This window comes from Brienomyrus brachyistius, chromosome 8, assembly GCF_023856365.1.
Source record: "Brienomyrus brachyistius isolate T26 chromosome 8, BBRACH_0.4, whole genome shotgun sequence".
Taxonomy (NCBI): Eukaryota; Metazoa; Chordata; class Actinopteri; order Osteoglossiformes; family Mormyridae; genus Brienomyrus; species Brienomyrus brachyistius.
The window spans coordinates 1,974,942-2,001,982 of record NC_064540.1 but is presented as its reverse complement, the minus strand read 5'-3'; the positions used below and the strand labels follow the sequence as shown (position 1 = coordinate 2,001,982).

At 47.0% G+C, this 27,041-nt stretch overlaps 1 long non-coding RNA gene across 1 annotated transcript; it reads left to right on the top strand.

Moving 5' to 3' along the window:
* The first annotated feature begins 13,743 nt into the window (after window positions 1-13,743).
* LOC125747088 (uncharacterized) lies at window positions 13,744-23,214 on the top strand. The gene is made up of 3 exons (XR_007399172.1): window positions 13,744-14,128; window positions 21,835-22,156; window positions 22,728-23,214. It is a non-coding gene; the product is annotated as an uncharacterized LOC125747088 (long non-coding RNA).
* The last annotated feature ends 3,827 nt before the right edge of the window (window positions 23,215-27,041 follow it).

Below are 27,041 nucleotides of genomic sequence, written 5' to 3'. Positions count from 1 at the left end.
GCATTGTTTCATCGTATGGCCATTCTGCAGTATCACGCAGAAGCAGTCAAACTTGAGACAGTTAACCAGTTCTTTGCATGTTGACATATAGTTTTAAATCAGCGGGTTCTTGGCGGTCCTGACAGAGTGGAACTCCATGCTTATGAATCCCAAAGCTTTACATTAGTTTTTCACAACCCGGTCCTTGGGGACCTGCAGATAGTCCATGCAGATAGTCCATGCAGATAGTCCATGGAGGGTGCAAAAATATGCATTGTCTAACAGCGAGCTTTTCGCGAAGCACGTTTCCTTTACTACATTAGAAGACTGCTGGAATGATCACAATTTTTTTTTTTTGCAAGTTGCAAACTGTATAAGATTAGAAGTTTGGTTGACAAAGGGGGGGTTGAGGGGGTGGGTGGCTAAATATTTGCAGATCTGTGAGTTTCCCAGTCGGCTGGTGCTACCTGATGCCATGTCGGTGTTTATACAGCTCTGACCTTCTCCTGCTGTCGCGTACTCCTCTCCAGCCTGTCTAAGCACAGATAAATCACACCTGATCCCTGCTGACTCCCTTTCCCCCTCCTCCTGAATGTTGACAGCAGGGAAGGCGGTGGAATACCAAACGCCAGGGGCCAACGGAAGGTCTCATAGAAACGAACGAGTTGTCTACAGCCGGCCCGGGTACCAGCTGCCATTAAATGCACCTTGTTTTGAGAGTTGGGTGGTCGTGGTCAACTGTACAACTGTGCCCCCTCTCTGTAAACTTGGCTGCCTCTACAATGAATATGTTTTCCTTTGCAGCGTGAGTACAAGGGTTCCAGGGAAACATTCAGGTTTTGGAGAGCCGCTCAGCAGCATGTAGCACAAGACGGAAGCTCTCCTGGGCTCTGTCAGACAAGGTGGTGAGAGCCCTCTCTGTCTCGTTGGGTCTGATAAGCGACGCCTCTTTGGGAACTCATGACAGAATGACTCATATGATCACGAGTGGAGACTTCGTTCACACCCAGACGTAGGTCCAGATGGTGCATCAGGAACGCTACGAGAAATGCAGACGTATAAATACAGCTATTACTGGATTAGACACAAGATACTACAGGCGCATCCATGAAGAGGGGAAACCGACTTAATATCCATGCTGAGAGCACAAGTGCGCTTACGCAAACACACCTCCTGGCCCCGCACGTCTTCATGGTCCCCGCTGCTCTGCCAACGCCTTGACAGTACACTGTATTGTGAATAAAAAGACTCTGTCAGCGGTGATGTTCCGCAGATCGAATCTAGAAAACAAACTCTGCCTCACATGCGTGAAGCCCTGTGTAGTAATTGAATCTCCCACCCGAATACTTCTGCAGACTCTGTCTCCTACACGCGGCTGTGCTTATCTCCGAAGTAAATTGACTCTGTCCACAACCGATGGTTGGGGTTCTGCATTTTTACTCAGGGATGTACTGGCTCCCCCTACCTTCCAGGATAACAACCTGCAGCCTTGGGGGGGGGGGGGGGAAATCACAGCTCTGATTTTGTGTAAGCAGGGTGACGCAATGCAAAGAAACGCAATTTGCTGAGGAAGGACAGTTCAGCTGTAGGGACTGGTGTTACAGGCGATGATTTGAATTTTTTATCGAGGGTTTTTAACTTTGCTTCCAAAAAGTTTTAGAAAGCCTTTCCTTGTTTCCAAATGCAAATTATTTTACTTAAAATACACACTCCTCCCCCCCTCTTTAAGTTCAGCACTTATCTAACCTGGCATAAAACAACGAGATGTGGCAAACTCTATATTTTCAACAAGGGCGGAGGACTTTTATTTTTTTATTAAATGAAGTTGTCAACAATAATGAAGTAAACACTAATGTCTGTTTCCTGTTAGAAATAAGTAGCTAATGGGGGAAGAAGTGTAAGGACTGAAAAAACAGGCAAGATTATTAAAAGTAATGAGTCTAATGGCAGCGGTCTGCTATGAGGTGCTGGGCTGTCATACCAGGAATGTACCAATGGAACCAAAGGACAATCTCTGCTGTTACCATTTCAAAAAACAGCCAATTAAAAAGCTGTCAGCAGCAAAATTGGCCGGGATCTAATAAACAGGTGTCTCATTCGCCGGCGCGTCGCCGCGACTCAGAGGTCCCCCTCAACCTCCCCGTGTGATTCGTCGCTCTCCCTCACATCCCGCCAAGCCCCCGTGCCGGAGTTTCAGCCTAATTAAAACACGGGGCGCGTGGGGCTCGGCGAGAACGTGAATTAAAGGGTTTTTCTCTTCGGTCCTGGCTGTGAGTGTGTTCTTTTAATGACTTACATGGTACTTATGTGTCGTTACTAGGTGGGGGCCTTAATCACAACTCCCGGTCCTGGCCTAATTATTAAAGTATCAGTGTGCTATTTATTGCTATTAATTCCCCCTGCCCCCAAAATTCCACATTCGCATCCACCTAGTTACACTTACGAAGGATGGCTGTGATGAGCCTCGAGCCATTGCAATTCCCTGGAGACCCCTGGAAGGCATGCCAGCCTATCGCAGGGCTCGCAGACTCAGGGCGCATAATGAGCTGCGTCCAGTGCAGTTAGTGGACAGTCTCAAGTCGACTGCAGTGGGCATCACCTCCCCCCCTTCTACTGTGTAAACCCTCCGCACTGTTTGCATGGTGCACCATGGGTATAGGGGAGAGCTATTCCATGCCACTGTACAGGCATGGGCAAAAGTTTTGAGAATGACACAAATATTGATTTTCAGTCTTGCTCCCTAGTAAGATTGCACCTAAATCAACCATTTATCGGATCATCAGAAACTTCAAGGGGAGGTTCAGTTGTTCTGAAGAAGACGTCAGGGCACCCAGGAAAGTCCACCAAGTGCCAGAACCGTCTTCAGCTGCGGGATCGAGGCACCACCAGTGCAGAACTCGCTCAACAGTGGCAGCAGGCAAGTGTGAGTGGATCTGCACGCAAAGTGAGGCGAAGATTTCTGGAGGATGGTCTGGTGTCAAGAGGGGCAGCAAAGAAGCCGCTTCTCTCCAAAAAACATATCAGGGACAGACTGATATTCTGCAAAAGGTACAGAGATCGGACTGCTGAGGACTTGAGTAAAATTCATTTTCTCTAATGAATCCCCTTTCCAATTGTTTGGGGCATCAGGAAAAAAGATTCTCCGGAGAAGAAAAGGTGACGCTACCACCAGTCCTGTGTCATGCCAACAGTAAAGCATCCTGAGACCATTCATGTGTGGGGTTGCTTCTCAGCTCACTCACAATTTTGCCTAAGAACACAGCTATGAATAAAGAATGATATCAAAATATCCTCTGAGACCAACTTCCCCCCTCCATCCAAGAACAGTTTGGTGATGAACAATGCCTTTTCCAGCATGATGGAGCTCCGTGCCATAAAGCCAAAGTGATAACTAAGTGGCTCGGGGAACGAAACGACAGTTTGGGTCCATGGCCAGGAAACTCCCCAGACCCATTGAGAACTTGTGGTCAATCCTCAAGAGGCAGATGGACAAACAAAAACCCACAAATTCTGACAAACTCCAAGTGTTGATTATGCAAGAATAGGCTGCCATCAGGATTGGCCCAGAAGTTGACTGACAGCAGCCAGGGCGAATCGCAGAAGTCTTGGAAAAGAAGGGCCAACACTGCAAATACTGACTCTTTGCATAGACTTAATGTAATTGTCAATAAAAGCCTTTGATACTTATGAAATGCTTGCAATTATACTTCAGTAGCCCATAGAAATATTTGACAAAAAGATCTACAAACACTGAAGCAGCGAACTTTGTGGAAACCAAGATCGTGTCATTCTCAATACTTTTGGCCATAACTGTATACCTCTATATGGATGGTAAGACAATAAAACCCATTTGACTGGACTTGACTTGGTAGATGCCAGGCATGTAGTGGAGAACATGTGACCTCCACACACATGGCCTCTGTGCCACCCTGAATTTGGGCGGGGGGGGGGGGGGGGGGGGGTCCATGACCCAGCTGGAAACAACCCAAAGAATCACCTTCCTATTACCGTGATCCCACTGCACTGGAACACTCCCTGTCTCCAAGAATCCACTCTAATTCTCCATCCTCAAGACGGACAGATGGTGACCCCCCCACAAAACTAAGCAGGAGTCTCCTGTCTCCCCCATTTCCAGCCCTGCCTGTCCCAGGGATGTCAGGAATTCACATGGGAAGGGGCTCCGGGATAATCAGGGAATATAAATGCATCAGGCGATCGCTGTCGATGGAAAAGGCCGGATCTCCCAGAGCACTGGCGTGCCCTTGGGACCAGGAGCGAGGGCTCCAGAATGAAAGGGGCCCCAACTCCGCCATTACCGTTCCCGGGAACCAGCTTACCTGCTGTCCCCGCTACTCACGCTTCCCACTGCTCACGTCTCTCTCCGTCCTGGGACATTACCTGCATGCCCTGCTGCCGTTGATCTTAAGCAAACTTCACAGCACATACATGCCATAAGTTATGAGGGTCTAACAGACCCATCTCTCTCTAAGGGTTTTTTCCCCTTAATCTTTCTTTCACAGTTTAAATAAATCAGGTCTAAGTAGCTGGGCTCACCTTTCCCACTCGATCACTTCTTAACCATCTGCTTGCGTTACCCCAAACAGGCCCTGACACCCTCAATAGTGTCACAAGAGCAAATGTCTCCTTCTCTCCAGTAGTTAATGCTCAATGCTGTTTTTATGAACAAAATTGTGACCCGTCACCACGAAATGAGTCTTAAGTCGCACTAGTAGAACTGCACCCATAAGACCCATTTCGTGGTGATGGGTCACAATTACTCTGAAGCCATAGAAGGACTTAAAGTTCTAAAATTATGGCCCTAATGTTCTGTTTTAACATGCTGGGGATGAACGTTGTTTCTGCTGGATCTGTCCTCTGTGTTTGTCCCTTGTTGATGCCACTCTTGTCCTCGGCTGGTTTTCAACAAATCTTGCAGGTGCTTTTATCCAACACAATTTTTGGGAAAGTAGGGTCAGACTGTCCTTGGGGCATTTGGAGATTCAAGGTTTTACTCAAGGGCCCAATGATGAAATTACTCTGCCGATCCTGAGACTTGAACCAGCGACCTTCCACTCATAGGCACACTGCCCCTGAAATAAAGAGGCTATCAGCAGATCTGAACCCTGCATCGCTGTATTTTGGAGTCGGCGCCGTACCCTTCAGCACCACCCAGCCCCAGCGAACAGTCAGCTTGACGGCTGGCTGGTGGTGTGTGGGGGGTGTTGAGCGAACAATGGAACAGTATTGTCTCTTTCCTCTACTTTGCTGGTTCTTTCTCTGGAGAAACAGCGAATTTTGGCTGCCCTGGGACACCAGCAGGATGCAGTCCCAGTTTAACTGTTGTCATACAGTCACAGAGTTCTATAGTATTACTGTAGTTCTGCTGATGGCATACAGGCAACACACATATACAGGACCAGGAAAAATGCTCACATACAATGTATGGAATAAACTGACACCTAATTACATACTAAAGTAATATTAAACCTTCCACTTCAGTGTCATGGTCCTCTAACAGAAAAAAACCCTTAATTGATAAATGGATCGATAAAGTAATTAATTACCTCATTAATCATCGCACTGTTAACGTCAACGTCTCCTAAGTGTGACATCAGAAGAGTTGGCTTGACGGCGTGCTAAGACACCGCAGGGTCAATACCGTCAGCCCCTCTCGCCGTGTTTTAATCCAGCCTCAGTATTGTGGCACCTTTTCGGAATAGTTCACAGTCAAACGCTAAAAAGATTTAGCGCTTGTTTCCACCCTTCAGCGTGCAAATGAACCAGAGAAAGTCCCGGCGTCTCTCAGCTGAGCCGTGTGGAGCTGATGGAGAATTTCAGGGCTGGCAAAAGAGAATTCCGCGTAAAATATGCTGCCTCTCTCCGGTATGTTTGAGCTGATCTGGCGACGCGTGAAAACAACACATTTCTTCCGCTACTTTTGTTCCAGATTTTGAGGCATTATACCTCAAGCCCCCTTGTCCATAGAAACAGAAGCATCTCCATCTTCATCACTTCACCCTCTGTGGAATCATCCATGCCTTATTAATATACCGGTCGACTAATAATTACATCATGCACCCCCCTCCACACCGGGACCTTGAGGGCATGACAATTAAATATGGACTGAATCTTGAGTCTACTCAATCATCCAAGCATCGGTGGCTGAGGTTTGCACGCCAAGGTTGCTAGTTATTGAACATGCTATGGGGGTGAATAATCACACTGGTTTTGTGGGTTGGAGGCTGCGGCTTCAGTGGTCCTATAGACTCCAGTGTGAAACCATCTCATACTCTCTATTTATCTGTTTAATCATTTATTTTTTCTTCTCCTGCCTCTCAGACTTTATTTATTATGATTGCGTTCAGTGATAAGGCTTGAAAGGAGATAATTAATAGAGATAGTAGAAAGTCTGTTTGGGAAGGGTGGGGGGGGGGCAGTACCTGGGGATTCATTTGGGGTTGGGGGGATGGGGGTCTTCATCTTTAGAGAAGTATGTGGCACGTTTGGTCTTGGGGGCCAAACCTTCAATCATGTGTACCTTGGAACCCAGACTCTGTTGTCGTTAAGGGCTTGTGGCCTTCAAGTGGTGGAGAGGAATGATGGCGGATAGGTGCTAAGCATGCTGGGATTGTGTCGTGTGATACCATTATTCCCCAGTGGGGCATCAGGCTCTCTTTCCACTCAAAGCTGCAGTTAGATCCCATGATATTAAAACCCAATTACGGTCCATCCCACATCCCGCATCACACATCCCACATCCCGCATCCCAGCCCACCCGGCTCTGCTCCATTATGCTCTCTAAAATGTCAAGAGTCCTGCTTTTATTTCCGATGCATCTTCATTTGCCGTAGCGACCGATAGATCTCAATGACCTGGAGAGCGTGAGGACAGGCATATCGATAACCCATCACCATCACTAAAAGGATATCCAACGACTATAATCGCTTAGTATCGGTGGGCCTTGTTGTGGGACCACATTGTCTCTTCTCGAGGCAGTCAGACACCTGGAGAGAGCCAGACAGGCGTGAAGGAGGTTGGATGAAGTGGCACACTTACGATGTCCGCTTTTTTTCTACGGGATCCTTTCGGAGGCAATCCGAATCGGCGCTTTATTGTAGCGAGGGGGAGACCGGCAGGCTCAACTCCCCTCCTCTCGTCTGGCTCTTATGGGGTTCAGGCTGAACCTAGCTAGAGGGGGGTTACAGTAGGTAGGAAACAGGAAATTCAGATTGGTACACCGGTATAGAGCTGTACGGTATAGTCCTTGGCAGTTGCAATGACTATCTAAACAAATAAATGGACCAGGATGATGATGATAAAAATCAATGAGATAAGAACAAGGGTTGGCGCCAGTAAAGAATAAAAAAACGAGATCTTTGCACCGCCTTGCTCCTAACCTCCTCCGTAACTGTCACAGGCGTCCCCAACCTCCATCTCGCCATCTGACCCACTTGGAGATGGGAGAGGCGTTGTGGGGCGACACGAAGGTGCCTCTCTCTCCGCCAGAGGAGCCCCGCCAGAGCCGTGGACCGCAAAGGCAATTCTGATCTGTCTCGGAGCGATCCGCGGCAGCCGCTGGAAGTTAACGAGCCGGGGCCTTCTGCTCTAACTCATCCTGCCATCAACAGCGATCCCAGTGTGATTACTGTAATGAAATGGTCAGAGGGTTATTAGCCAAACGCCACTATATATCTGTACATAGACAAAATAAAAAGTGAGGGATGCGCCTAGATAGGGGCGACAAAGGGTGAGAGTATTAGGTTAAATCATTCCTGCTGTTTGTGTGCTTCACGAGAAGAGGCAGCCTGAATGAATGGCTAACTCTGATTGTGCTTGTTATAGCACTGGAGTTTTGTTAATTTGCTTCTACCTCAGACCTGCTTTTTAGGAAGTGGGCCTGTAACCTTGTAACCCAGGTCGAGTCCCAAAAGGGGCCCCGTGGTTGGATTCTTCAGGCAAGACATTTCACATGCGTCCTTAGAAATCGGTAGCTTTGCGGTTGAGCTGGCCGAAACATAGAATAGCTGTCCGGGTTTTGTAGGTCTGGAGATGCAGAAACACCTCAGTAATTGGATGAGTTTGCTTAGGGGTCCAAGGTGCTGCGTGTGCAGAAGGTGGCAATACTGTGAGCCGGAATGTTCTGTTGAATTATCTGGCTTTAATGGCTGGGGACTGTAATTAAGGCTCTGATTAGGAGTCGTTCCTTAAGCACCTTATTGAAAATTACCTGCAATCCATTTTCACTGACATGTCTGGCTGGAGACGCCTTTTGGCTGCTTTCCACTCGTGAGACAGCAGCACGTTTGTCTCGTTTCAGCTCTGTTTTAATTTCACACCCCCCCCAGTGGATCCTGTCATGCTCAAATGCAGTGCGCACTGGAAGTCTCGGGACGCTCGCTTAACTCAGTAAAAATATTGTGAATTTATTATTATTTTTTTTTAACTAAATCATTACTCATTTGTTAACAAAAAATATATATCACATTAGAAAGAAAAAGTTTTAAGTAAAACATTCAAGTACTAATAAACCGAAACCCGTATTATAGTTCTAAACGAGCTGTTCTGAGTTAAAAAGATCAGTGACAACCAGTCTCATTGGGTACCTTTTTAATTAGTGACACCTTTGCATTACCATAAAACACCAAACATGCCTGTATACCATCCTTTTGGGAGCCTGTGACTACAGTTGCAATTAATAGGAAAATGGCAAAACAGAATTGAGTCAGTCAAAAAATGATGACACAAAAAAAATGTTGAAGTGGAATATACGGCCACGGAAGAAGTTAAGGGACCACGACACAATTTTTTGTGTCACTCATTTCTCAATTTATAGGTGCGCTTCTGTGAATAATATGTATTTTTCTGCAAACTGCAGCAGTCTGGTTCTTCCCTGTTTCTCATTAATGAAGGGCTTCTTCCTCGCTTTATGGGACTTCAGTCCTGCTTCTATGAGCCTGATGCGATCCTGTCCTAGCAGTGCGCTTCACACCTGCACTTAACGTTTCCCAGGTCACTTGATGTCATCCTTCGATTCACGAGGCACTGTCAGATAAGTTCTCGGTCATCTCTGGCATTAGAAGGTCACTTCTACCCTCTACCTGGCTGGTTTCTGGTCGTTCCCAGCATCTCCTGCTTCACCTTGTTCTTGTGTCCTGCTGTCTTAGAAATTTTGAACCTGAAAGCATCTTGCCGCTCAGCGTCGCCTTCAATCAAACCGTGACCTAAAAATGTAGATTTTCTTTAAAAATATAGAGTGGTCTCTTAATTTATTTCCGTGGCTGTGTGTATGGGAGCTTGTAAATGGACTTTTCTGTAAAACCAATGAATTTGCAACATTTTTTGCAGAATTAAGTAAGCATCCCATGACTTTCCGTGAGCACAGCATGCATCCAAGCGTTCATGCGAGCCTCCCCGTGTTTGTGTTAGCTGTGGACTGAGGACCTTCCCGTTGGCCTGGTTCTGACCTTGACGGCTTCCCATCTATGCTTCTTTTGCTCACCCCCACCTGCCGCTCAAGGTTAAGCATCTCCCCGCCTTCCCGGCTCGGGGAATTCATCACGGCATAATGGCGGCTCGCCTTGAGGAAGATGGAATGTGACGGAGGTAACTACGGCGCGTCGTCACGGCCAATATTCCCTGTGTTTGTCTCAGTTTGCCGTTAAACGTTTCCCATATGCGACGCGTTTGGAACAATCAGTATTACAAAAAGGCCCATTTCTCGGGAGAGGAGCCCACGTTGTTGCGGGTCGGCGTGAGAGGCGATATTGTGCCGATCCATAAACATTGACAGCAGCGCCTTAAGCACCAGCGATGGAGGAATGAGTGTAGCCATTCTGCATGTCTGAGTCACTCGTCAACACGAGTGACTTCAGCACGCCAGTCTTTGTCCCTTTGTTATCGTATTGCCAGTTGGGCTATTGCTCAGAAATCGAGTTTGGAAACCTGAAGAAAGATCACAGTATAGCTTGGCTGCGTGTCCACAAGGACATTTTTGTTAGCAATTGCGCCCTTCTTGTTGTCACGGAGACAGGAAACTCACACGTGGGGAATCCAGTCGTGGTGTTTATCGAGGGTCCAAAATCGAGGGTCAGGCAGAGGTAGATCAGGAGCGAATGGGACGATGAGGACAATCCAAAAATGTGAAACGGTTAAGAGTGATATCGAAACCTCAGGCCACAAGACGAAAGAGACTTTAAATTGCATTGAGTCTCACTGATTTACGTATCTACAGGTTAATTATGTGCACCTGTGAGCAATCAGGCAATCAGATAGTCCAGTTAGTAATGATGTTGGTGATGGGTAGGGTTACCATATTTGGTGAGACAAACAGACGACGTGTCTGGAGATCAGACTACAAATGAGTTTTCACATTCACTGACCAATCAGGTAGTGCTTCTCTCATAAATATTAATGAGTTTTAGTATTCATTGGCCAATCAGGTGGTGCTTCTCTTATGGATAATAATGGATTCCTTGAACCGCCCTGTAAAACGAAAGTTCTCATCCGAACGGGTTCCCAAAGAAGGAGACGTGTCCTGACGTAGGGTAACCCTAGTGATGGGGGTTTGCTGCTGGCGTGAATTTGGAGGTGGTGTGACATTTGAAATGGGGGAATGTGTCAAATGTGGCTGAATCTCTTCTCTGAGTGTTTCAGCTCCTCTCTGATTGAGAAGAAGCTGAAGTAAAAATGTCTTCTTTCAGTCCCAAATGCGAACTTTCTGTGCTGGCAAACTGGCTTGATCTGGCTGCATTTAGTCATGTGGCATTTCTTTTTGCTGCATTTTGATTGGCCTTGTCATTTGAGTGCAGTTTGCTCCTCAGTGTTAGCCTGTCTGTCATAAATAGCAGATTTAACCAGGCTGCAATTCCAGGTTCCCTTGTTGGCATACTTAAAGAACTGTGTGCGAATGCACGTTTAATCTGTCTAGGGATTTCTAGCATTTTCTGAATCATTTCTTTAGTTGTTTAAGAGCAGGTGTTTCTTTTAGCTAACCTGTAATCCTTGTGTTTTCGTTTGATTTACAATTCATTAACCAAAGTGCTTCGCAAAGCTGCCTCGCTGATGTTTGGCTGTTTATTCATCAGTGAGAGCCCATATATTGCAGTAATGTACAATCTGTCACGGTCGCCTTCTTTTGTGGCACTGCAGAGTCATATATGACTGATAATGTGTCGCGATCCTAATTTAGCCTCTCTCTGAAGCGTAAAGTTTTTGCCAGCCTGAAGATAAAAGCGTCGGGGGAGCATATTTCAAAATAAGAGTTTACTGTTCCTGACACTTCAAATCTTTATTACCGTATTGCGATAAGACACGTGCCTTGTTTTTTTTTTTTTGAGTATCCTGTTTCCATTTATGAAGATATTCAACTCCCGCATTGCTCCGGCATCGGCTGATAATGAAACTATTATCGGGAAAATTCCCATCAGCAAACTCATCTTCTGGGCTCTGAACTAATTTGGAGCTAATTTGACGGCGCACGATTTAGGGAAAATCCTGAAGAGCGGGACCCTCTGCTGGGGAAGGGGCACGCTCTGAAAACAGGTCTGAGAGGTCGCCACGGAAACGCTTCCTCATCCACGCCTTCTAGCGGTTCTGAACGCAGTTGAACCTGCGGTCAAGCAGGCAGATTAGCGGTGGTTAGCTTCGTGTCGAGCGAGAAATGGCAATTACAGAATGCTCCGGGGGGTGGCGGGGGGCGGGGGGTGGCGGGTATGAGGTGTGTGGGCTGGGTCGAGCAGAGAGGTCACGCTTCCTCCGTACTCTCCACAGATCTGACCTTTTTTTTTCTCCATGACGCCAATTTATCCGCTTAGTTTTGTGTCGCTGGTCTATCGGAACCCGATCGCTGGGCGTCACTTCAACTCGCCACGGACGCCTCAAACTGACATCTTAACTAAGTCTGTCTGCATTAATTAGGCTGCAAGGCCACGCAGAGCTGGCCTTACGATCCAATCTCGGCGTGGCTGAGGGCAGAGGTGAAGCGGTCGGGTGTGTGTGTGTGTGTGTGTGTGGGGGGGGGGGGGGGAGGGGGGGTTGATAAAAGGATGGAGGATGAGATAGAAGCGAACTGTATGCCAACTGGATGGATTCACGTTGTCATGGCAGATAATATCCTCTCATTTGCCTTGGGCGCAGGCCAGCTTTCAGTTCCCGACAATTTATTAATATACAAATCGACTGAAATATTCAGTTTGCCACATTTAATTTTTTTTATGCTGGAAACATTTTATATTGCTGAATATTATGAGCCTGGCAGTGGAGGGGGAGTGAATGGAGAATGGGATTAGCTCACAGAGGGCCTGTAGCGATGTTACTACTACGACAAGGGAAAGACGGACATAGTCTGACATCTCGCTGGCACACTGACGATGTTTTTTTCTTTCTTGGCAAATGTGTGTATATTTACATTCCAGGCTTGACCTAGATGCCTCTGGCGAAACCAGTTGCATGTATTTTTAAAAAAACCATTCCAGCCTCACTGTTTCTAGTTTGGATGCGAGCAGGAAAGTGCGAGCGGGTTCATCTGAAGGCCTGGTGAGGGCCGTCCTCTAAAAAGGTGCTGTTGGAACACAATATTTTTTAAAGCAGACGCAGAGCCCAGCACTCCCTGGAGCAATCAGGGATCAAGGGTCTCGCTTAGAAACCTAATGGTGAAATTACTCGGCCAATGCTGGGATTTGAACCAACAACCTACCGTTGAAAAGGACAGCATACTGACCCTCCCTGCCACACACTACCCCTGTTGTTCGTCTCACCCCCTCGGAGCATGACCTGCTAATTAACAAAGGTGTGCTTCCCCTTTTAGTCGGTGGGGTTGGTGGCGCTGGGTAGGCGACTTCGCTAATCGCTAACGGCGCCGTATTAACAACACACTTATGACCGAAGAATGGAACGTCCACACAAACAAAAAGCTATGGAGGAAAATAATATGAATTCTGACACCTTAATATATACTGCCGATCTAATGGGTGTTCCATCTCAATTAGCCGTAGATGTAGATGCAGTAGCTCCTCTTGAATTAGCCTCTGCTTCATCAATCTTCGCACTGCTGTCCCGGCAACAAAGGAAAGGAAAGCAAATTGCTGCCTTTAATTAATGTACCGTCTCCCTTTTAACTGCTGTTCAGCATCTTTCCGTCTGCAAAAGACGGGAAAATAAGTAATATTCGGTCACGCCGTACAATCTCGAGAAATGGGGATGGGGCATTAGCAGAATGTTGGGGGAGGTGTGGGGGGGGGGGTTAGATCAGCAAGGGTATATAAAGTTTGTCGCGAATTCATGATGGATTATGGCTTGTCAGCAGTGAGATCTTGGCGACGCCCCTTCTGCTATCGTGCTGTCGCGTCCCCTGGCAGGGGGACCGTGCAGGTCTTGGTTGGGGGAATCAGCCCTTGGCGAATTAGCCTTAATGATAGTCACTGAGCTGAGGTAAATGTGGTGGTAAAGAGGCACCGAAAGCCTGTAATCTGTTTAAAGTTGTTGCTCCAAATAAATTTATATTCACGTAATGCCTGAAAACAATGATGCACTGCATAGTTCATAGCTGGGTGTTTCCGTTAAAGGATGCTGCCATTGTGCCCACTTTTCCAGCGTGGGCTTCCTGTGCCATCTTCCATGTATGACTCGCTGCCTTACTTCTGGTTACCTGGCGATTGGAGGGAGAGTCGGCACCGGCTTGTCACCCCCACTCCCCCCCCCCCCGCTCCCTGGTTGTGTCTCCTGTGATTTGGACAGTGTGACTTGACACTTAACCATCTCTCCTATTTGACTCTCCCTGCCGGCCCCTGGAGGTTGGGCTCCCCCTTTGAGTCTGGTCCCTCCCAAGGTTTCTTCCTTCTTGAGAGTTTTTCCTTGCCCCTGTCGCCTCTGGCTTACTCACTGGGGGCTTTGGGTGGGGATGCTGTAAAGCGCTTGGAGACGATGTAATGTTATGATAATGCGCTATACAAAAATACATTCGTTGTGGTTCCTCCGGGGTCTTTGGCTGGTTAGCCAGACCTGACGTCGGCACACGCGGAGTCTCTCGCGCCTTTGAACCAGTGACGGCTCAATTAGGATCATCTTTCGAAGAAATCTCCCCCCCTTCCCCCCGAGTAATCTGCCTGGCATCTCATCAACAGAGGAGGATATTACGGCCCACGGCAGAGCGGTAAGTGCGAGAGTTTCTGGGACGCCGCCATTGGTACAGCACCTGGTTGCGTGTGCATGCTGTTCTTTCATGGGCTGGACCAATGGCCAGTTTTCCGTTACCGTTGCTTATTCGGGTTAAAAAGCGAGCTTCAGTGACAGTCTATATTCTTTTTTGAAAGTCAGGGGAGCTGGTATGAATCCTGCATGTCTCAGTCTGGCTGTTTCCTGGGTGTTGCAACAGATTTTTTCTCATTTCGGCTGCATATCCTCAAGCAGTCGGATGAGCTCATTCCGAGGCAGGAATCTTCTAGTCTAATGTGACCTCACACAGCCTAGCCTACCCTGCGCCCTGCAACCTTCTGTTAAGGCACGTTCGGAACATGCCAGTGAAGTCAGTTTCTTAGGTCGGGGCAATATACTGAATTTCCTGTTGCGTTTTCTGGAGTCCTCTTTCCTCACCGTGTGGTGACACCCAGGCTCACACAGTAAATAATGTGTTGTCTCGGGTTCTAAGTTTGATTCGAGGGCTGAAGCTGCTCTAGGCCACCCGTGTCATGTGACTGGCTTGGTTCCACCCGTGTCATGTGACTGGCTTGGTTCCACCCGTGTCATGTGACTGGCTTGGTTTAATCTGACGCATTTGGACATTCCCTACTCATAGTAAAGGATGACCCTACTGGCTTGGTGGAGAGCACCTTGGTTTTTTTTTTTATTTCTATTTCACCTTGGGGGGGGGGGTGACATGTGCACCCCCCCCCCCCAGAAAAATGCCCCCAGAAAAGTCTTGCTTTCACTGCTCTATATGTGTCTTTAAAAAACGGAGTGCAAGATGGGATATGCGGAACACAAACTCATTCCAATGTACTTGTTCTCATACTTGTACAAATAAAGTGTTGTTTCTTCCTAGCACGGTGACATCTATGTATGTAGGTATCGTTGGCTTGAAGTGGGAACAGGAGGTGGAGGGAAAGTGACACGAGAAAAAAGGAATGGGAATAATAAATACACTGGATTACCAAAGCCGGAAGAAAAGAAATATGTATTTTAATGGTAGGAAATGAACTCAGGGTGGAACCATCTGCAGTGTTGGGGGCGTGGAGGAAGCGAGGGGGCGGGTGTACTGCTTTGAGGACGCCCATCTATTACACGGAGGATCTGGCTCTCTCTGTCACGCTGTCAGAACCGCGGCGCCTCTACGCCGCGAAAAGGTCACCCCGCACTCCAGCGCCATCCTGTCGGCCCCCGCATGCCCCCATCTGTCGCCGAGCCCGGGAACGCCTGCAATTCTGTTGTACGTCTGTAGCATTCGGGGAGGACAGGTAGGGAGGCCTGGTTTGACAGAGACGCCAAAAATAAGGCCCCCGGATATGGACGGAAAAAATGTCAATCTCCACATGTTACTGAATCGTTGAAGGATGTGCAAATCTCCCAAACCTGATGCCAAACTAGATCATACGCTCTGGTGCATTTATACACCTACACTAGCAAGATTAAAGCCGTCTACTCCACATATCAGTGTCACATGGCAGTGTTGTGATGTTATCCAACATACAGATGGAGGCTGATGATATCAGGGCTTGGTGACTTGATGGGCTAGGGCTAGGGGTTCGTGTCCTTGCCCCTGTGTGCTGGAGTTTTGCATTCTTTCCTTCTGTTGCGTGAGTGTTCTCCCGCAGGTCAAAAATGAGCAGTATAAGCAGTTGGAAGATGGATGAACTGACTCATAACCGCTAAAGCATGTGAAGTCGCTCCGAAACTGCAGGAAGGATAAAAGGAAGTGGTGACAGGGTGGCTCAGTGGTGCTGTTGTCTCGCACCCTTAGGGATGTGGGTTTGAATCCCACCTCTGCTCTTTGTGCATTTGATGTGTGCATGTTCTTCCCATGCTGTGTAGGTTTCCTCCCACAGCCCAAAGACATTCTGGTAAACTGGTATTTTGTGAGTGTCCTGTGATGGACTGGCATACCATCCAGGGTGTACTCCTGCCTGGGTAGGCTCCCGGCCCCCCATGACCCTGCACTCCATCAGCGGTTGGAAGAAGAATATAATAGTTTTTTTTTTTTTTTTTTATTCATACACTCCCCTCAGCATTGTTCTCTGGTTGGATATGCGACTAAGTAAGAATGGCTTTTTTCCTTCCTTTTGTATGCTGGACACCATCTGTCTGCTTGCTCATGATTTTCTAACCGGAACAACAAGAGGGACTGTGCTGTGTACAGCGTGCAAGCTGATCGATTGAATTTCCTGCTGGCATCTGTTTTTTGGTTTGACACCCAAATTGTAGGCGGTATCTGAGACCAGTATTTAAAACAAAACAAAAAAAAGAAGAAGTGGAAGTGATAAACTGGCGGCAACTGCAGAAAAATTTGATGGAATGTTACAAATTTAATATCGAGTGTTTCTGGGTTAGGTATCCGCATTCCATCGCATGGAAACGTGTGCTGTCAGGCCGGGGCTTGTGTCGCGCACTCTGAATTTAAATTGACAGGTTCTTGCAGTTTTGCTGCGGATCAGCCCAAAGGAAATGCGCGTTACAGCCTTTACTCCCCGTCGCCGATGGCGAACCCCCCCCCCCCCCACTCTGAGCCCCGTTTATACGGCATAACGGCTAATTATGATGGCAATGTTAACGGAACTGCAGATTCAGCACAGATCCGCTTACGTGGTACCTGAAATTAGAACCTGAAAGGTTCTTCTTGCCGGGCCAAAAAGCAGAGCAGTGTGACACAGAGGGGTGCAGGGAACTGGTTCCGCTTTATTGATTTGATTTCCACCTGAGGGATGGGGGCCAAATGTAAGGCAAGATAGAGCAGAGGAACAGAGAGGAACCCCATTTAGTCAGAACACCAGCTCTCGCTTCTGTGTCCTCTTTGCTTTCCTGCTTCACGTCTGAATAAAAACATCAACAGCAGATGCACTAATAAATGTAGGCAGCAGAAAAGCTGGTGGGGGGGGGGGGGGTGGGGCGGTAATGTGTATTGCAAGGGATGGATGTTGGACTGTTCATCAATCAACAGTCTCAGCAATGATCCAAGAGCAGACATGGGCCAGGAGGTAGAAATACACACGACCAGCGCCCCAATCCCACCATTACCCACCCCGGGACTGGTGGCCAGTTCAGATTGCGCACTTCTAATGGACAGACCTCCTGGACCTCCAGGGTTGTAAAGCTCAACTAATAAATGACTAATAAAAGATACTCCTTTAACTAACCCAAACAAAAAGAAAATAAAAGTATACGAAAACTTACCTATCTCCCTAACTAGCTTCAGAAGAGTGAGAAAATGTAACCATAGCAAAATGCCGCCGCAATCCCTACTTCCCCAGCTACACGCAGTGAACACAATATTTACAGATATTTACTGGCTATTTACAGATTCAAAACTAACCAAATCCAAGACGGCCCAAGATAGATCAACGGTCGAACGGCATCACGGGTCAAGCACAATGAATATCAGCAGCACAAGAAGTGCAAAGCAAATTCCAAGGCAATGGCCTGCTGTTCCTGTCTGGACGGGTCTTATAAAGGAAGTGATGGAAAGGAAGAAAGCAGCCAATCAAAATGGAGAAGTGTGACACATAATAGTGGGCGGTGCCAGGAACAAAATGACACACCCCAAAAAAACATCCACCCAGTACGCAGAGTAAACTACACTTGGGGTAACACTGAATAGAGAGCACCCTGATACTCAGGAGGGGATTCAGAGCAGCATGATAGCCATGCTTACACCAGCTGGTGTGGCTTCTTCCCCCTGGCCCAGATTTGGTTCCCCCTTCTAGGTGGAATCCTTGAGGGACCCAGCCAGAGATGCCAAGTAGGAAATGAACCCACAGCAGCAGGGAGCCCTGAAATGGATCACACATCTTGGTGATTTAGGGATGCACCTGTCATCTGGATCCCCGAACCACCCTTCGCATGATGGCATACTTTGCCAGTTTTGCAGTAAAGCCTCAGCTGATCTTGACAATTTCAGGGCACTCCTTACATATTGAAGATAATTGCAAGGGCCATGACAGGTTGGCTTGGCAAAGTGAAGCTGAATGATCCTGCCCACCAGTTGGATATCAGGGCCCTATACTGTAAGAAAGAGTGTAAAAATCGGTGTAAATCGGAACAATGGAGAACGATTTTGCAGTGCACGTGGCCTGTTGGCAGGATTTTTTTATTGCCTTTGGTTAAACCCAGCGTTGAATAATAGAGAGCCATGTCTAATTTATGTAGCAGCTGACTGATGTGGGGGCAACTAAGCGCTATATGCCTCAAGCAGAGCTGCACTTGGGTGTGAAGGGTTTATGAAAAATAGCCAAGGACAGCAGATGAGGGAGGTGTTTGGCTTTGTAGTTCCTCCCTTTGTTAAAGCAGACAGTGTCGTGGTTTCTTGGACAGCTGGGTAGCAGCAGCAGTGACACCTGAGCCATTCCAAGGTGGCCTACTTGGTGCCTGGGAAAAATTGTTCCCCTTCCAGCACATCTACAGGGTCATCTGAGGAGCTACCGTCTAGTGGAGGACGTCGTCTGCAAGAGTTCTGCAACAAGAATAACTGTCTCCAGGAGCAGGGGGCACAAGTAGCATGAAGGAACCGTTCCAGGTTCCAGAACCATCTGTTCTCTCCCTCCGAGCCGTGCATGTTCTCAGACCCAGACCAGTTCCAATGACTCCATTGTGTCGGCGCTTGAGGCTCCTCAATGGCACCCCCTCAAAAGATTTTATTTTGGAATCTCCAGCCGTGTGACACGGGAGGTGTCATGATCCAGTCTGTTTCATTGACTGTTATACTTCCAAGGAATGGGAAACACTCAAAAAAGAAGGAAGAAGTACAAGAAAAGGGCAAGTGTAACAAACAAAGTGAAACAAACAGTGAAACAAAGTGAAACAAGCAAAGTGAAACAAACAGTGAAACAAAGTGAAACAGTGAAACAAACAGTGAAACAAACAGTGAAACAAACAGTGAAACAAAGTGAAACAAAGTGAAACAGTGAAACAAACAGTGAAACAAAGTGAAACAAACAAAGTGAAACAAACAAAACTACTGAGAAAGACTGCTGTTGTTTGTTCGCGCATGATGAATATGACTTCTGCTTGCTTTCTGGCCAACTACAGAAATCTAGAGCAGATGCATAATTATATATAGACCCTGCTGGAGCTGAAGGACAGGTTAGAATAATTAATAATTAATGCCAGGGGTGGCTTTGTTCCTTGACTGTCTCTTCAGGGATATATAGGTTTGATTATGTGAGTATAAACCAGCAGCAGTTAATCTCGATATGTTTTTTCTTTTAATTAGTACCTTTCAAAACCATGTGGTACTTCGTTATCAGTGACCACAAGGCTCTTGCCTTGACTTCGACTTAGTTACACGCTGTGTAAAAGCCACTCATTGAGTCTTACACGCTTTCCTGATTGAAGTCATCACTTAGAGGTGTCCCTGCCGCGGGCAGACTGTCCGTCAGAAGGACTCTCTAAAGAATTCTCTGAAACCAGCCCAGATTGTCTGGGTTTGTTTTCTGGACATCAGCACCGAATCCAAGTCCTGACTGAATTATATAATGCAAGAGAAGGAAGCATTTTGATTCTGATTCTCTATCATATCTCGCATGTCCCCCCTCCCTCTTTACTCCCTGCTGTGGTTTGTTTCCCTCACAATCTGGCTCCACGCTCACAAATGCATAGGGTGGGGGGGGGGAGGGGGGATGGTGTTGTCAAGACCAGATGTGCTTCATTAGAGACCACAGATCTGTGCCATATTACTTACAGTGCTGAAATACAGTGGCAGGCATTTTTCTTAAGACTCTTAACCTTAAGGCCGGAGTGAACCAAAACCTGTGACATCTTCGATGTAACCCTGTTGCCATGGATGCCACAGACTCCCACCCTGGCCCGGCCTGGACTTGTTGCTTTGGCAACAGCGCAGGAAGGTGAAGATGCTTTAATTTCGACATGGAGCGCCCAGCACAGTGGGCATCAGAGCTGGGGTGTGCCATGTGACAGGAGCTGGCAAAGCATGATGGGATGCGCCGGCCGCCATATATGGATGAGGGACCAGTGCTGGCTGTGTGGATGACAGCAGGTTTGAACCCTAACCCTCCCCCATTGTTTTTTTTTTAGTTAATGTTCAGGCATGTAGCCCAGTAGTAATATCACAAGTATGAATCCCCTTTAAATTCTCTTGGGCCCCCAGGTTGGCAAAATCCACTAAAGAGGACCCCCCCCCCTCCCCCACCCCAAAGACACCAGAATCTTGAGTGGGGGGTTCACCTATGGTAAGATCTAGGCGATGAGCGCATCTATGTGTATTATGGAGTTAAAGGTGGAAGGGAGGGCTGCATAGGAGGAAAAAAACTGTCCTCTTTCCCTGCAGGTTTCCTGCAACCGATCGAAAAATTGTTTTCCCATCTGCAGAGGGTGATTATTTGCTGTAAGACCTTGGAAGTCAGGAAGCTCAGAGGCAGCTGAGCGTCTCAGATTCGGCCCAGGTTTGCTACGACAGTAGAGAAAATGTTATGTGTTAATGCAATTGTGATGTTATAAAAAAATTAATTAATTAAAAAATGAACCTTAATGAATAATGGAAACTCTGCCGGTGTCGTTTTTAACCTGCGCTTAAGTGCATTACGCAGTAATCTGCCGCAACAGCGACATAACTTATGCTGGGTGAAGGCCGTCAGGCAGATAAATGAAATGTGAGGTAAATACCATTACACCTGTGTTAAATTAATGCCGCACACATTCCTCAAGGGCCGTTTGAGGTTTATTGTCGTCAACGTGCGACAATTTGCAGAAGACCTGCATGAAGGCAAATGGGTTTAACGAAACATCACCAGTTGATAGATGCCAGTTTCTCTTCAAACTGTGCAGCTAGTAAAGCCGGTGCATTTAGTTTGAGGTGTATTTGACTCAGAGGTGGCCAATCTTATCCGGAAAGGGCTTTTAGGTTTGTGGGTTTTTTTGCTGCAACTCCCTAATTAGATCACTAATTAGAGGACTGATTGGGTGAAGAGTCCTCACACCTGGGTTTGAACAGCTGACCTAAAGGTTATCCCAACAACCTGCATACACACCGGCCCTTTGCGGATAAGATTGGCCCTGCAGTATCTATTTAACACATTTACCTGTTGCTTTTTCCTAAAGTGTGTTAAAATGGTGGAAAGTGGTGTCGTTTCTGTGTGTTCCCTGGGTTTAGAACCTATGAGCTTCAGTTGCTGGCATGATGCTCTACTCTAGGGATGCCTGTGTGAGTGGTGTGCAAATGTTAACAAAAACGTAACATGCTAAAGCGGTAAGAAGCAGGAGGCCAGTCTGGACACTCAGCTGTGTGTGAAAATCGCCTAGGGAGTGTAGATTACGATCACGGCCTTGTGAAGGAAAAAGGTTAGAGCAGGAAGTGATGGGGGGGGGACTGATTGAGGGCCTGAAAGAAGAGTAACTCTTAGCCACATTTGCTATGTCTGCAAGGGTGCTGTAAGGGGGGGGTTAAGATGAATCCAAGGAGCCCTGAGTGACTGGGGCTCTAAAAGATCTGGAACATAATTACATTGGTCTGTACTGGAGGCCCAATGTAGTGCCCAAAAGTCCAGGTAGGTGACAGCAATGACGATGACAAGTGCCTGCTGACCGGCAAAGAGAATGCTGCCCTATGCAGCATCATGTGACTGACGTCCGCTTGGGTGATTCCATAGCGCTACACATTATCTTATAACCATCCTTCTTCCGTATCCTTTTGTCCAGCAGAGCGCTGCAGTCAGCCGGGGCCACATCCCAGGAAGCGTAAGGGCAGGGAGCATCCCGAACAACGTTCCAGTGCGCGGATGTACAATTTACTATTATGGATGTACAGTTACTGACGCTCTTCAGCCTAAATGCATGTCTGTTGAGCTGCGGGAGGAGACTTGCACTCGCACAACTCGACATGCAGACTCCGCACGCGCGCAGCGCGAAGCTGAGGAAGGAGAAGCTACACTTGGAGGCGTGAAGCTGAAGTTAAGCCCTCTGAACCTCCGTGGATCTTTATTACCTCGTACATGTGGTATGATACAGTGCCTTGTGATGTGTAAGTGAATAAATTAACACTGCGTTAGAGGGCCCACTTTGTGCATATGCTATTGTGTGAAACTCCCCTTTGTTTTCATTGATTCCACAAACGGCACATGTGACACATGGCAGTTTGCTCTGCTTTTAGCTGTTTGGCCTCGCAGGCTGGAGCTGAGCCATCTGTGTTTTCATCTCGCCAATGTTTACATCTCTGCCCCCCCCCCCCCCCCCCGGCCTCCTGGCGCCCCGGTAACGCTGCCATATCTTTCGCCCTTTTCTCAATATGTGAGGGCGAACCAGTCGTGCTTCTTAATAAGATTGCTTAGTTACTTTGTTGTGCTTTTATCCAAGAAAAGATTTACAGTCTATGGAGCCGCGTATGTTGATGTAGCGATATAGATCAGGCACCCTCCCCAAAAACTGGTCCCCTCATTGGGAATTGAGCCAACAACCTTCCGGCTATAAGCGCATGCCCTTAATCACTTTTACTATCTGCTGCCCCTGGTCGTGTTCCGTGGTCCTCAAATTGAAGTATGGTGCTTTCAGTAACCCTGGAATTCTTGGCTTTGTCTTTTGTGCTGTGATAACAGCGCGGTGACAGGCTCTGCCCACACCGTTCTGCTGATACCCTCGGAATGTTCTCTGGAAGGACACCCAGAAGCGTGCGGGCCATCGCAGGAAGGATGATCAAGAGCGGCCAGATGAAGGACGTCGGCTGATTGCGTAGGTACGGCCGCTCCTGCTGGTCGTCGACAAGGCTGCGGGAGCGTGCAGCGCTGGGGCGATTCATCACGGAGATGCTGATGGGAAGCCGGGGATGGGGTCGGCGTCCTCTGCGTAACCCTGCGTCACCTTGCGTCACCCTGGGCCCGGCCATTCTGGTTAAGAACCACTTGGACTCCAGCTGCCGTTTGCATTCGTATTCTGCTGAGACTGCATAGAGGTTAGGAAAGGATGTGTGTGCATGAGGGAAGAATCGGTGTCATTCTCAGTGATGAGAGTGAAATGTGTTTTCCAGGTACATTAGTATATTCATATTGGAGTGTTAAGAAATAAAAAAATACATAAAGTCTGTAACAGTCCTGATTCCTTCTCTTGCTGTTACTGGATTGTAATGGGTCTTTGTATTTTGACGTCTTGAGAAGAATTATGGATGTGAATTCACAAATCAAATGTATTGCATGAAGTGATATGAATGTAAATATAATAAAGCTTGACATCCTCATCCTATTTGCTACTAGCTGTTTTGGACATTTCAGGTCCAGAGGCTAGAAATCCAGACCAGGGTTTTGTTTGCACCGACCAGCTGAGCATGAAGAGTCACAAGTCACAGTGTGCTTAACTGGTTGGTTGAAACAAAATCCTGGACTGGATTTGTACTTTCTGGACCTGAAATCTCCACCTCTGAGGTCAACACATTAACTCATTGACACAATAAGCATCTTATTTGTATGCTTTGACGCTCAGAAAAGAAGGATGTTTCGCTAAACTTGTCCTAGTGGTAACACGCTGAATTTCAGCTGCAGACAAATTCTGAGTTACTATTTGGGTTTCGCCGTCTGTATGTAAGATTCAAGACAGCCGTCTCAGGGCACAGGTGCCACTCTCATCTCGTGCGTTCAGTACTACATCTTTGAACGGTCAATGTCATCATTTGGCATTTGAGGGCTGACCTCACTGAGATTCTGATGTGCGTGTGGATGAACTGGATGCAACTTTATAGGGCTGCCATCTTGCACCTCCATAACTGTGGGTTTGGATCTCATGTCCTCTCTGTGTGTTTGTATGTAGTTTGCATGATCTTTCTGTTCACTGTGGGAATCCTCTGCAGATGTCTGTTCCCTGCTGGACTCCAAAAACAGATGGTTAGGCAAACTGGCATCTGTAAGTTGCCCGCTGGGTGGGTAGGTGAGCATGGACTGCAGCTGAGCTGCCACGCTGTACAGCAGCCCCTATGATTGTGCTTCCTAAGGAAATTCTGTACCAGGCAAGTGCTGGTTCACTTACCTTTTGGCAATTTAACACAAGCAGCTGTTAGCCCAGAAGCAGCAAAGTAAGGTCACTGCAGTACTTTCATTTTTCCTGCAGTACTGCATTTACACCACCCTTAGTTCCAGGTTCTCACCTCTAAATGGCCTGCAACACAAATATCTATGAACTAGTCTTAGCAGCCGGCTTTACAAACCTACACCTTTTTTGCTTATGCCTTGGCTGAAGCAAGCTAGTGGGAGAAAGCAACATCAGAATCCATGGTATCGTAGGGAAGCTTTATTCACTCTGAGGAGAACCTTGACCATCCGGGGAGACGAACTGGAAGATCATTACCTACTAGCTAGATACCCAGCACAACTGAAAGCTCAGTGTAAGACCCTGAACAGTAAACATTATTATTGCATAAGAGCCGTCATATGAAATGTATGGAAATGGGATTGGGTGGCATAATCCTGGTGGAGCTGAAGCCGAGAGAAAGTCTTGAATCCTGGATTTTCACTTGCATTGATGTTTGATCCCCTGCAAAGTTAATGGTGCGATTCTTGTTTCAGTTTCTGACTTTTAATGAGGCTACAGATGTTGCCAATTCAGGTTTCTATGTGCTCAGTCGATATCATTTTGACATTTTCACTGGCCATTTGAACGCATCATTCAGGCCATCCAACGCACTGACTGGTCCCACTGTGCAAAGGGCCCCCTGTCATACAGAAACTCTTACGCAGCGGGAGTTCTGCTCCTGGGTATCTAACTGCATAACTCTGCTTCTTCGAAGTCTGAGGAATGTATCTCATTAGCAGAATTTCAAGGTGGTCATTTACCGTGTCTGGATGAGTGGAAAGTAAGACTGGGTACTAACTCGATTAAGAGTAACAGGAAAATGAGCTTCCAAAACTCACCATGGTTACGATTACTGTTCGTCACATGCTGGTTTGACCCACTGGGAGCCAGTAAAGTAGCCAGTGGGAAATGGGTAAAACCAATCAGTAATTGACGGTAGTAGTGAACCCCCTACTGTGGTATTTGAAGTTGTGTCTCTCCCATCACTACCAATTAGCGAGTGGACTGTGCTATCCTGGAGTGACTGAGCTAATCCCAAAAACAAAAGAACAAAATAAAACAATTTTCCTTCAGTTTAATTCCATATGCTGTTTATGAAAAGCAGAGTATTTCTGCGAGTATATAAATAGTTTGTTTTCTTTACCTGTGGGTGTCCGCGTCAGAAGGCGCTATCCAGGTTGTAATAAATTGAAGGCAATTAGGCTGCCTAAAAATACACAAGGCGTTTAATTGCTCTGGCTGTGCATTTTGGGATGTCTGCGATCCGGCATGCAGCAGACGCACACAGATGGGATCCGGGTGCAAAGGACCTTCGCATGAGAGGACGTTCAGGGCAAAGAGCTTGTAAGCAAAGGGGTCTGTAAAACGCCTCAACAAATCAAAAAGGGCCGGCATAGATTTGCTGAGAAACCAGAGGGAAGATAAGTACGTAAAGGAATAAGTGACCCACGACTCTGTCATTCAGTTGTGGTTTCAGGTACATTGCATGCTACCATACTAATTTGCACCCTTGCACCCTTTTTGTAATCCTCATTCTTATATTCACTGATTATGCCATTACATAGGTAAACTGCTCTGCTACCGTAATGACTGTACGAGATGAGCAGTATCAACAAAGCTGAACTGTTTAACGACCAACATACAATCTGGAAAATGGGCTACTGTTATGCAGCCTGTTCCAAGCTTGTTACTGGTTGCTGCCACATACTGGTCTCTTGTCGCATGTATGTATGTGTTCAGCTAACTTTAACATGTATTACTGGATATTTTAATCATTTCGACGCTTTAAAATTAGCCCAGTGCGTGTTTTTTTTTTTTTTTTTTTAATAAAATAAGGAATCGGGAAACCTGGCGAGTAAAATCTGTACAAAGGAGTGAACTTGGCCGATAAATTAGGCAGGGAGAAATGGGAAATGAGGTAGAAGGCGCCCGGTGGCTGCAGGAACACGCTGGAAGACTTAATAATGTGCGGAGAAAACTCGCCCTGACAAGCCCCGTCTGCTGCTTTTCAACACCTTACCCCCCCGCCCCACCCCACCCCCCCCCCAAGAAGACGCAGAAGGTTAATTGTGTCCAGGAATACTTACAGCCGTTCACGTTCCCAGCCGCTTGGAAAGTACGTCGTGAGACTCTGACCTTTCATTTCGCTGCCTAGTGAAACCTGAGTCATAAATCTATGCCTCTTTCTTCCATCTGTATTTACTCCCGAAAGTCTCCTTCACTCCTGAGCCTCAGTGTTGTGTGTTGACCCGTGTTTCCACTCACATTAATACCGGCGTCGTCCCAGGCCGCCGGATAAACGGGAAGGAGAGATGGTGAGATGTGTTACGATGAGAGCCGTTCATCATCGGTGTTCGCGATCCGGGAACGGGAGTTGTATCGCTGAGAGATGCAGTTGGTGATGGGGAGTCTACAGCTGAAATGGTGTTGAGTAATGTGTCCTGTCCTACACAGGAGGAAGAGGAGGAGAAGACCATGTGTTCGACTATGTGGTGTCACACAGGTCACAGAAATCCGGAGAAGGTGCTTGTTCAGCCATCCACTTGTGAACCATAAAAAAAAAAATCCCAAAATCCCTGCTTCCCGAAAGTTGAGCTTCCCTGTGAATCCTTTCGAAAATTGAAATTGCATGAAGCAAAGAAGCATTTACATTAAATTTACATACAAGAAAAGCTGTGCGAGAGTAATAAAAACAAGATTAAATAAGAGAGAAATAAATATTAACCTGATCATCTGGAACTTATATAAATAACTAAACAAATAAGATGCTGGATGAATTAGTGTGCAGGTTTTGGTGACATAAGATGCTGGTCTTTATGGACCAATCTTTTGCCGAAAGGGAGCTTTTTAAACAT